Source organism: Nicotiana sylvestris, chromosome 2 (assembly GCF_000393655.2).
Source record: "Nicotiana sylvestris chromosome 2, ASM39365v2, whole genome shotgun sequence".
In the NCBI taxonomy this organism is placed as follows: Eukaryota; Viridiplantae; Streptophyta; class Magnoliopsida; order Solanales; family Solanaceae; genus Nicotiana; species Nicotiana sylvestris.
The window spans coordinates 168,572,215-168,585,246 of record NC_091058.1 but is presented as its reverse complement, the minus strand read 5'-3'; the positions used below and the strand labels follow the sequence as shown (position 1 = coordinate 168,585,246).

Here is a 13,032-nt window from a genome sequence, read left to right as displayed (position 1 = left end):
TTTTTACAAAGAGTCTGTCATATTTAATCAAGTTGTAATAGCTTGAATCATGGTTTCAAGCATTGAAAATTGTATTCATACTATTATAGAAATCAAATAAAATATGAGGCAAGAAGGTCAAATAGTCAAACAAGGCACAATAAATCATAAAATATACCCTGAGTATGGATAACGCCGCCATATGCATATAAACTCATCACCTCACATATACATCATCACCTCATTTAGCAAACAATATCATTTTATTAGAAAAGGATCCTTCAATAAAGCTAGCCAATACGCCCTCTTTATGGAACACAATCAACAATCAACAATCAACCACGACTTTTTTTTTTAAGAACAAGACTCCGAACTAATTGAATCTAGCCAAATATGTTAAAATAATTCAAAACAAGCTTTAGAAACTACCCACAGATAAAAAAGGTTCAGTCTTTAGCTAAATTGAAATAGTCAACTGATGATAGGCTATAATTGGGTATTTTAGTCGATTATTACACTCTAATTTACAGCACTTTAGTTGAGTTTGCGCTTTAATCGCTAGTGTTTTGCACTAACGGTGTGTTTTATGCCTTGTAGGAGTGATTCCGAGCTATATAGATGTTATGGAATGAATTAAAGTAATTTGGAGCTTCGAAGTCTGAGTAAAAGCCCAAGGAATTAAGCCGGGATCATATTCGGGGATCAACGGATGATAAAGCAACAAAACGAAGACTCGAGTAGGCATATTGTGTACTGTCTAGTAAAATTCACATAACCTTTTTCTTAGAACTCCATTTGGGCTTCACAATATATGGTTGGAAAGCTAACTCAAAGTGATACAACTTTCATGTTTTACGTGTTTTCAAATTCCAAACGAAATAGGGTGAAAAGCGCGGTCGAAACCGCAATCGCGGAGCTGAGGCGGGCTGAGGCAGTATACCTGCCATATACCGCGGTTGACCGCGGCCGCGGCAGTCCAGACGTGAAATATTGTCCTTTTTCGCGTAGGAGAAGGTATAATTGTTTGGGCCCGACCCTACTTGGTATATATACATGGAAAAATGGTATTTTTAAGGGAGGGACACGCTTTTGACATAAAAATTAGACCTAAGGTGGCTAAGGAGACCGAGGATTCGACCTAAGTAGTCAAGAACACAATAGGGGCAAGGCGGGGAATTCTTCAACGATTTTTTCCTTCCTCTTCCTATTTTTTATTGTTGGTTATGATTTTTAGTATTGTAGTTTTACATACTATTATGAATAGCTAAATTGTTATCTAGGGTTTTGATAGAACCTTTTGTAGGATAAATTCTTGTTATGTTTTTATATAATTGAGCCGTTGGATTTCTCTACTTGTTCAACTACGTATTTATTATTGTTGATTGAATAACCATCGATTGACTGTGCCTATTTATTATGTGTTGCTTGAGAAAGGATACATATTTAGGTGATTGTTGAACAACATTACTCCTAACATATGTGAGAAATCAATACAGCGGGTTTAAAGGTAGGTTTAGAAATAACAAAGCCTTGACGTGGTCATAATGAGCGGTTAGATAAAGCCAACTAGCGTAGTTCGAGAGAATATGTCTAGTAAATTGTTATAGTTGCTCGAGAGAGAATTACGACACCTAAAGTGCCCACGATTAGTAGAGACTACATTGGAAAAATTGTAGGGAACATAGCTAGAAAGATTCTGACAATTGGGAAAATCATAACTCTAGACCTCCTTAATTTAGTCTCCAACCCTTTATCTTGTTAGTTGATAGTTTTACCATTTTCTAGTATTTGCTAGTTAATTAGTTAGAAATATAAATATCAATCTTTATAATTTAGAAAATTGTTCAAACTTGTCTTTTTAGTGATATTAAACAGATATAACTAAGTCCTAGTTCTCTGTGGGATTCGACTCCGGACTTTTAGACCGGATTATATTTGCAGCGACCGCTTATCCTTTTTAGGACTAGAGTTGGGCGTGATCAAATTTTGGCGCTGTTGCCGGGGAACTAACGGTATAGTTGTAACTCTATATATTGCTAGGTTTCGAGTTTGAACTTTTATTTTGTTTTTTTTTTTGTTTTGTTTTTTGTATTTTTTATTTTTTTTATAGTTATTGATTTGAGAAACATGACATCTTGGAATTATGGGAATTTAGGTGTAGATAATTCTACTATTAATCTCCATACATATTGTGAAGGAAACCACCCATGGAAAAAATTTCAAAACATTCCTAAGAGCTGTCACACCTCCTTTTCTACCCCTCAAAATAATAATAATATGTGTATGGGCCAAAGAGTTTTTCTAATTAAAGTGATAAAATTTGAATAAGGATTATTTTATTGTTCAGAGTCGCCACTTAGAATTGATTTTTTCGGTGTTCCAAGTCACTATTTATTTGGATCCCTAGTCAAAGGAAGGTTTGACTCTATTTTAATCGGTCCGTGAAAACAAAGTTCGGGTATGAAATTTTGTTGACCGGGGAGAAGGTATAAGGCATTCCCCGAGTCCCGTGGTTCTAGCACGGTCGCTTTATTGACTTAAACTTGGCTTGAATTAATTTTGGACAAACTGTGATTTATATTATTTTCATGTTTTACTTATCCTCTTTTATCTCTTGATTATTATAAAAAATTAAAGAATATTTTTGAATAATAAGATGTCATAACCATACTACGCAAGCGAATACGTGATCGATGAAATTTATTATTTAGTCATAACGGCGGTACGCAAGCAAATCCGCAGTCATGACAGACGATTGTTAGCACGTTATTTACTTTTGAAAAATTGTTGCAATTGTGTTGGAGGAAACATTAACCCTCTTTTTTCAGAAAATTTATTAAATGTCACTACCACGCTACGCAAGCGAATCCGTGATTATGACATAAGATTTATAAATTAATTAAAACTATTGAATATGACATGAAATTGATGAATTAACTTATTAAAAGTTAAGCGTCACGCTACACAAGTGAGTCCGTGAAGTTAAAGTGCACCTACTATTTGCCTAACGTTTAAATTAATTAAAGGGAAACTAGTTAATTAAAATAGTAGAAAAATCTGATATTATTATTTTTTCGAGCTTTATAGTTGGGAAAAATTATGCAAATAAATGTTGGACCAACTTTATCTATTTTAAAAGAAATGAGTCAACTTCTTATTAAAAAAAATGGGCCAGCTTGTATAGAGCATTTGGGCTGCTGGAATTTATTATTAAAATGGGCCAAGAAATGAATTTCAATTGGCCCAATGCTATATATAAGAAAAGGGGTAATTTTGTTGTTTAAAGGTAAATGGGCCAATTTTTATCTTTGATTCAATAAGGCCCAAAGTTGATACAATCTTAGCTCTTTACTTAGTTTGAGTTCATGACCATTAACTACATAGTCACAATTGTATAAACGCCCACTTTACAAAAATAGCCATTTTTGCAAATCCGGCAAAATGGTCAGATTCACAAAGATATTATCACAGCATTCCTAGAAGCATATGTTGGTAGTGAAATTTCAGCAACTAAAACGAACTCATGCTATGTGTTATACACCTAAAGTCATTCATGGCATACTTAGCATTGTTACTTGGATATAATAGCTTGAAAACATGCTTAAAAAATCCATAAACGACTTACATATCACATTCAAAAACTTACAACTCAATATTCAAGTATTATGAAGGACTATATTCACATTATCACATGCTTGATACATAACAATAACATACAAGCTCTTTTGTTGTCAAACTATTCATCATATCAAACACATTTAAATGGTGCAGCATGTTCAAGTTGTTCCTATTGCTGAAAATACGGACATTACGAGTCTTAAAGGATTACCTGGTAGAAAAGGAATAAACAGTAGTTCAACAACTAAAGCAGCATAAAAACAGCAGCAAATCCGTGTTAAAACAACCCGAAAACTTAGAGAGGGAACCCAGAAATGAACTCTAAAGAGGACTTATATTTTTTTAAAAGTTTGCACTCTAAGATTCACTCCCAAAGCTCACCATTTCAGCTTACTTTTCATGTGTTTAACTGCTGATTTTTTTTTTGTTTTTGTGACAAAGTAATTATAAAAAAAATGCCCCCTTGGAAGTGTGATGGAGTCCCCTCTATATATCAAAACAACCAGCTATTTCAAAAAATTAAAAATCAATTTTTTTTGACGGATTTTTCTACAAAATCTTCTCTTAAATTCAAAAAGCAAGACTTTCTAGTTGAAATCTTGTCAAGTATTTCAAACAAAATCTGCTCTCCACTATTCAAAGATAGACTTTATTCAAATAATGTCCAAAGGTCTACATTTTCTTACCAAACAATTTGACTTTTGAGTGTTGTACTCAAAGAGTCTTGAAGCAGTAAACAAACAACCAAATAAGTATCATATACTCTTAAGTATTTTTTATTACCTCACTTTTATCAATACAAAACCATTTTACTACTTCAACAAGTGCAAAAACAGAAAATTTAACATTTCAAACTTCAAAAACTAATGCTAAAATAATTAATAATAGACAAAAATAAAATCTGAAAATTAAATATAAAAAAAAATCAGCCATGAAAAAGAATAGTATTTTACCATTTTACACATCAAAAGGCCGAAAAAATGGTGGTATGCCAAAGAGGGTGTTCCGGGAGGTCGCCGGAATTAAGCCGGATTTTGGTCGCCGGATTTTTGGGGTAGAATTGACATCAATAGCTAGGTCTTGAGGAGCTCTATCCATTGATGTAGGTATTTTGGGGTGGTAGTGGTTGAAGCTTCAAGAATTTGGGCAAAAAAGTGACGGGAAAGTTTCCTAGATCTAAGATTCAAGGAGTTTGAGGGATTTTTTTAAGATTTGGTTTGGAGATATGGAAAGAGGAAGTTGTGGAGATTACGTGGTGTGAATTTGGAGGTGTTTGGAGGTGGTCCGCCGGCAGGCGGCGGTAGGCGGAGCTGGGGCGGCGTAGAGAGAGTGAAGAGAGAGAGAAGAGAGAAGAAGGAGAGGGAAAGAAGAGAGAGGAAATAAGGGGGAAATGGGGAAATTTTTTGGGGATTTTAGGCTTTAAATACCTAGGATGAAGATCAAACTAGGACCGTTGGATTAAATCAAGATGGGTGGATGAGATTGAATCTTGTCACTTAACCAAAACAACGTAGTTTCAAGAGAAAACTACGTCGTTTTAAGCTCTTCTTGGCAGCCCCCTTTTGGACCGGGTTTGGGTTCTTTGGGCTCAAATTTTGGGCCAATTTTGGCACAATTTTAATTAAATTACACTAGCCCAAACCCCACCCCATTTATTAAACAATTACTCAACTCTTAAAACATATACATACACAAATAAGAACAAACACACACACACATGCATATATATATATATATATATATATATATATATATATATAAGGCGAAAATTAGGCATTTACAGCTGCTCCTCTTTGCTCGAGAACATGAAGAGTTTTCGTACAAAGACAAATAAATGCAATGGATAATTTTTTGCTCACATTCACTCTAGTGGAAGCATTTTGAAAAAGGTGGTGACCGAACCTTGCTTCTGAGGTTGCCTACATATCCTTGGCTATAAAGGAATCAGGTCAGTGTAGTTCTGGGAAAATTTGGTAGGTGGGACTACCAGACACTAGAGTTAAGACTGCTGTTGTTGCTGCTGTTGTTGTTACTCTTACTGTTACTGCTTCTTACATCAAAAGAAAAAGAGAAGAGCGCTACATTTGTCTGCAAACTAAGAGTACAAAAATTCATATCCACGTGTCTTCTAGAGTCAAATCTTGATTCTTGACCTGCTCGCTTGTGTTGACCTTAGATTGGATCTTAATTATTTTGAAGAAAAGATTATGACTCAATCTCGATGGCTTGCTTTCTGGATTAGAATTTGAGAAGATGAATCTTGAGAAGCTGGGCTGCTGACACATTATCAAAGCTAAACTCTGACTATCTTGTGATCGAAGGATTTCTTTCTTCTGATGAGAAACTGAAACTGTAAGCTTTAATTGTCACTTGTGCTATACGGCAGAGCCTGCAAAGCCATCAAAGACAAGCAAAAATGAACAAAACTTTTCTGCCCCATTCTGGCACTAGGAAAATTCAGTGAGTTATTAGAGATATCTGTAAATTATCTAATTTATTGAAAAGGCAGATAGAAACAGTAGTATAAACTAGCTGAAAGAGATAAAATTTGGTAACAAAGGATAGTTTAACCAGGGATCGGTACCTTGTGCAACTGAAAGGAAATGTAATCATAGGCTGGTACCCTCTCTTACTGGAAGGAAATAGAATCGGGTGTTAGCACCATGTATTATCGATAAAGTGTTGAATCCCTCTAGGAGAAACGGTTAGATCTGAGTTAAACTGTATTTAAACAACCTGAGCGAAGATTACTTCTACCCGGAACTACGAACTAGATCCCCTTAGGCAAAACGGTTCTACCTGGGTTAAGCTACGTAAAACACCCTGAGCGAGGAGTACTTCTACCCGGAAACTATGAGCTGAATACCCATAGGAGAAATGGTTCTACCTGGGTTAAGCTACGTAAAACACCCTGAGTGAAGAATACTTCTACCCGGAAACTATGAGCTGGATCCCCCTAGGCGAAACAGTTCTACCTGAGTTAAGTTTCAAAAAACACCCTGAGCGAAGAGTACTTCTACCCGGAAACTATGAGCTGAATCCCTATAGGAGAAATGGTTCTACCTGGGTTAAGCTATGTAAAACACCCTGAGTGTAGAGTACTTCTACCCGAAAACTATGAGTTGGATCCCCCTAGGCGAAACGGTTCTACCTGAGTTAAGCTTCAGAAAACACCCTGAGTGAAGAGTACTTCTACCTGGAAACTATGAGCTGGATCCCCCTAGGTGAAACAGTTCTACCTGAGTTAAGCTTCAAAAATAGGAGGTGTGAACAATAGTGATGCATGCTGAAAATAAAAGAAAAATGGAGATTTTAAGGATCTTACGTTTGGTGACATTCCTTCACTTAGGACCGACATTCTGCACTCCTTTGTTCCTGCTTTAAACAAAGAAAAACTTGTGAGTTTTTAAAGTGGTGGTTGGTTTGTGGCCTTGATGCCCTGAGTAGCTTGATTCACGACCACTGCTGTCGAAGAACCAATTCTGTCAGCGTGGTACCGAGATGTTATGCCGCTCTGTATCATTTTCTAGAAACCTTGGCTTCACAATATTGCCCCCAACTGTTTTATACCCAGATGTCCATGGTACCGCTACCCTTGTCTCTAAGGCAATGCATTTTTCTATAAAATCAAACTCAGTTGTCTTACCCCAATATCAGTTTGTGTCCGTAGTGCTCATCAACTTTTCTCATAAAGCAGGTCTTGCTTAGGCAACCTTTTTAACTCTTTTTTTAGACACTTTGTTTGTCTTATCGAATGAGATCAGAGATGGATTCGTGCCTTCGTCAATGCCATATATGCCCCAAATTGTGCTCGACATTACGGGGAAGCTGTAGCCAGTTTTGCAGCCCTTTCTTTGCTTCGAGATGCAGGATTAGACCGAAAGGGACTCAAAGAAAAATTATGGGTAAAAACAGAATAATAATTGGAAGCGAAAAAGAATTGTGCTTAAACAAAAGGTGTCCCTTTTGGGAAAAGGAATAGGGATACTTATCTGGAGGTATGTGCCGACTTTAATGAATCATGACATGCATTTTGGACTGGATGCCTGATCTGTCTGAGCTGTCTAATTCTCAAAATCCACCGCAAATGTTCATCTTGAATTTGCCTTGGTTGTGCTCGTGCCGGAGAATCAAAGACCCTTATTTGGCTAGTAGCGCCCATTGCAGGTTTTCGCTAACTAACCTCTCTCATTTCTCTACTAACTGTCACCTTATGGTGCCCATCTAGGTTTTCACCAATAAGACTCTCTCATTTCTCTACTCACTATCGCCTTATAGTGCCCGTACGGGTTTTCACTGATAAGACTCTCTCATTTTTTTTGACTAAGATACTGTATGAGGGAGGTTATCCAATGCCTTTGGCATGGGGACTTCAATCATTCTTAAAAAACATCGATCAGAAGTTCTTGAAAGATAAAAAAGGCGAAATGAACCTTGAACTAAATTACAACTTTTGGAATCATTTTTACAGAAAAAACCGTGAAATAAAACAAATTTCTGTGCCCTAGTTTTGGAGTATTGGGAATATGGATTTTTTGTTCTGATGGGACCGAACCCAGGGTAAGGCTGCCTACGTATTCTTTCGGAATCAGGTCGGACGTAGTTCAATGACTCAGAGATTTGTTGTTGTTGTTTTTTTACAAGTACACAAGTTCCAAGAAGTGAGAAACAAGGAAGACAAATACGACTCAAAAGGATTAACAAAAAGGGTGACACCTATTTGGAATAACGAGCAAATGATAGCCTTCGCCACTTCAATATGAGAAAATCAATGCGTGAAAATTCTACAATGGGTATATATCAAACATAATATCTTTTGACTGCATCTGCGTTAATAGTCATGTCTGGTACACGTCCTTCTTCATCTACCAAGTGCAAGGCCCCTTTTGGTAACACTTTCTTGATGATGTAGGGTCCTTGTCAGTTCGGGGCGAATTTTAAACTGCCTTGGGCGCACTTTCTTATTGTAAGCGCGTTCCATTCTTTGTTGGTATAACTGGCCGAAACACACTGCTGGTAGCTGTTTTTCATCGATCAACATCAGTTGTTCTAATCGGGTCTTGACCCACTCAGTGTCTTCAATCTCTGATTCCACAATAATTCGGAGAGAGGGAATTTCAACTTCAGCGGGTATTACAGCTTCAGTTCCGTATACAAGCAGATACGGAGTTGCGCCAACAGATGTGCGAACAGTCGTATGGTATCCCAAAAGAGCAAAAGGCAACTTTTCATGACATTGCCTGGAACCTTGGATCATCTTCCTAAGAATCTTCTTGATGTTCTTGTTTGCCGCTTCAACTGCTCCATTGGCTTTTGGCCGGTAAGGGGTAGAATGGTGATGCATGATTTTAAATTGTTCGCATACCTCCTTCATTAAATGACTATTTAGATTGGTTGCATTGTCAGTGATAATGGTCTTTGGGATACCAAAGTGACAAATGATGTTGGAGTGAACAAAGTCTACCACTGCTTTCTTGGTGACTGCTTTGAAAGTGATGGCTTCCACCCACTTGGTGAAGTAATTAATTGCAACCAAAATGAATCTATGCCCATTTGAAGCCTTTGACTCGATCGGCCCAATAACATCCATTCCCCAAGCAACGAAAGGCCAAGGAGAGGACATGGGATGCAACTCCGAAGGAGGCGAGTGAATCAGGTCACCGTGAATCTGGCACTAGTGACATTTGCGAACAAATCTGAAGCAATCTCGCTCCATGGTAAGCCAGTAACACCCTGGCCGTAGAATCTTCTTCGCCAAAACATATCCATTAATGTGAGGTCCGCATACCCCTGAATTCACTTCACTCATGATCCGATCTGCTTCGGTAGCATCTATACATCTCAACAAGTTTAAATCTGGGGTCCTCTTGTACAGAATTTCCCCATTTAGGAAGAAACCACTAGCAAATCGCCTTATAGTTGTTTTTTGATCTCCTTTGGCATGCTCTGGATATTCTCTTGTTTTCAGGAATCATTTTATGTCATGATACCATGGTTTACCATCTGGTTCTGTCTCGATTGTATTACAGTAACCGTGTTGATTCCGAACTTGGATTTCTAGTGGATCAATATGAGTGTTGCCTGGATAAGGGAGCATCGAGGCTAGAGTAGCCAATGCATCGGCTAGCTCATTGTGAAACCAGGAAATGTACCTGAACTCGATAGATTTGAATCTTTTGCTCAAGTCTCGCACACATTGTCTGTACGGAATAAGTTTTATGTCTCGAGTCTCCCATTCGCCTTGGGCTTGCCTGATAAGCAAGTAAGAATCTCCCATAACTAATAGTTCATGCACATCCAGATCGATGGCCATTTTCAAACCCATGATACAAGCTTCAATTCTGTCGTATTATTAGTACAGAAGAACCGAAGTCGGGTCGTCGCAGGGTAATGGTGTCTAATAGGTGAGATGAGGATTACCCCGATCCCAACTCCTTTGATATTCACAGCCCCATCAAAATACATTTTCCATACAGGGTGATCGTCTGGAACCACTTCCTCTATCGAGTTGACCTCTTCATCCGAGAAGTAGGTGCTAAGTGGCATGTACTCATTATCGACTAGATTCTCTGCCAAATGATATGCCAAAGCCTGTGCTTTCATCGCGGTGCGAGTGGCATAGACAATGTCAAACTCTGTGAGCAGGATTTGCCATTTTGTGAGCCTGCCAGTGGGCATTGGTTTTCGGAAGATGTACTTCAAGGGATCCATTCTGGATATGAGGTAAGTAGTGTAGGCCAAAAGATAATGTCTCAACTTTTGAGCGACACAAGTCAAGGCACAACATGTCCTTTCTAAAAGGGTGTACTTAACCTCATAATCGGTGAACTTCTTGCTCAAATAATATATTGCATGTTCCTTTCTGCCTGTTGCATCATGTTGCCCCAGAACGCATCCAAAGGAATTATCTATCACTGATAGATATAAAAACAAAGGCCTACCAGGTTCAAGTGGGACCAGTACGGGGGTTTTGACAGATAATCTTTGATCCTGTCAAAAGCCTTTTGGCAATCGTCTGTCCATCTGACAGTGGCATCCTTTTTCAGCAACTTAAAGATGGGCTCGCACGTGGTTGTGAGCTGAGCAATGAACCTACTGATGTAGTTCAACCTCCCGAGCAAACTCATGACCTCTTTTTTTGTTCTTCGGGGGTGGCAGATCTCGAATGGACTTTATCTTAGATGGATCCAATTTGACGCCTCTCCGGCTGACTATAAAACCGAGGAGTTTCCCAGATGGGACCCCAAATGCACACTTGGCTGGATTAAGCTTAAGGTCATACCTATAAAGCCGTTCGAAGAACTTTTTCAAATCACACACGTGATCAGCTTGTGTCTTTAATTTTATGATAACATCGTCGACATATACTTCAATCTCTTTGTGCATCATGTCGTGCAAAATGGTGGTCATGGCCCTCATGTAAGTTGCCTCTACATTTTTTAAACTGAATGGCATGACCCTGTAACAATAAGTACCCCATGGCGTGGTGAAAGCAGTCTTTTCTGCATCATCCTCATCCATTAGAATTTGGTGGTACCTAGCATAGCAATCCACAAATGATTGGATCTCATGCTTTGCACAATTATCTACAAGAATGTGGATGTTTGGCAAAGGAAAATTATCCTTTGGACTTGCTTTGTTCAGGTCCCTATTGTCGACACAAACTCTAGTTTTTCCATCCTTCTTTAGCACGGGCACAACATTTGCCACCCAGGTGGTGTATCAGACAGCTCTGACCACATTGGTGCTTAGTTGCTTCATTATTTCTTCTTTGATTTTGTCGCTCATGTCTATTTTAAACTTTCGTTGCTTTTGTTGGACTGGTGGAAAACCAGGATATGTAAGAAGCTTATGAACCACCAGTCAGCAATTAAACCCGGCATATCATCGTAAGACCAAGCAAACACATCTCTGTATTCAAATAAAAGTTGAATCAAGATATCTCTGGTTTTTTGTTCAGTGTGAATGCTTATCTTCGTTTCTCTAACTTCTTCAGGACTTCCAATATTAATCGTCTCAGTTTCATTGAGGTTTGGCTTAGGCTTGTTTTCAAATTGTTCCAACTCTTTTTTTATTTCCTCAACAATCTCATCTTCCTCATATTCAACCTCTTGATGCGTTATTTCGATATTAGACAGCTTTTCAATATCTGGGTATGAATTCCACATGCATGTCATGTTATTAAAGCCGACATTAACAAAACTGAAATGAAAATAAAATAACAGGAATTAGGAAAAGGAAAAGATAGGAAACTTAATAGGAAACTGAACTGCATTTTATTGAATTCGAAAGGATAGAAGGGTTAACATCAAAACAAAACAATCATCCTGAGATATTTGGATTACAACCCTGAAAGTAACCCAAAATACAAAAAAGAAGCTGCAAAAGCAGACTACCAAGACTCCTTCCTTGTGGGGAGAGGAGTTGCTTCCCAGTTGGTGAGCATGGTGTTTGGGTCAATTAGTTGCACATCGGCATGACTGGTGCCTTCACCAGCCTGGATCATATTCACTTTAGAAAACATCTCGCTGAGGCCATGGCAAATTTCATCAATGTTTGCATGCGCCGAGGAATTTTGACCCTCTCGGAGTCGTGGCTTGACAAAAGTGTAGAAAATATGAGGGATAGGTTGTTGCAAGACCCATCCATTTTTTTTGCGGTGTTTGGATTTGTTTTTGTCTTCTTGTGTTGGCCTGAAGCCTAAGCCAAAAGTACCCTGGTTGCCTAACGGAGCAATAGGCTCTAAATTCCTTGCAATGATGCCCCCAAACCTTTTCCTGGCTCATAACCTTTTCTCATCATAACCGTATCCACCATTACAGATGTGGCGGAAAGACGAGGATGCAGAATGGGCTTTCCTTCCTCGACATGGTCCACAGCAACCACTTTAAAATCCTGATAGACAATGGACTCAAACCCTTCCTTGGTCTCAATACAGGGGATTAATGGGTCTTTATAAATGGAAGACTCGTCTTCTCCGTGAACAATAATTTCTTACCCGTCATGTTCGAATTTGAGCATCTGGTGCAAGGTGGATAGCACAACTCGGGCTATATGGATCCATGGCCTTCCAATAAGAAAGTTATAAGAAGTGACCATGTCCATTACTTGGAAAACAATCTCAAAGTCCACCAGCCCAATCGTCATGGTGAGGTTGATTTCCCCCATGGTATCTCTCGCTGAGCCATCGAAAGCCCGGATGTGAACATTGATGGGTCGGATTCTATCCGTATTGATCTTCATGCTTTACAAAGTAGAGAGAGGGCATACATCTACACTTGAGCCTCCATCAACCATGACTCTCTTTACATAATGCCCCTCACATTTGACCATCAAGTTCAAAGCCCTATTGTGCCCGGCCCCTTTCTCGGGAAGTTCATCATCGGTAAATGAGATTCTGTTTATCTCAAAAAATCTATTGGCCATCTTCTCTAA

The 13,032-nt window shown here is 38.5% G+C and overlaps 1 long non-coding RNA gene across 1 annotated transcript; it reads right to left on the bottom strand.

The window, feature by feature from the left end:
* Positions 1 to 3,580: 3,580 nt before the first annotated feature.
* On the bottom strand, positions 3,581 to 4,988 carry LOC138886425 (uncharacterized). Its single transcript, XR_011405153.1, has 2 exons — positions 4,551 to 4,988; positions 3,581 to 3,808 (listed from the first exon to the last, which is right to left on the bottom strand). It is a non-coding gene; the product is annotated as an uncharacterized lncRNA (long non-coding RNA).
* Positions 4,989 to 13,032: the final 8,044 nt, after the last annotated feature.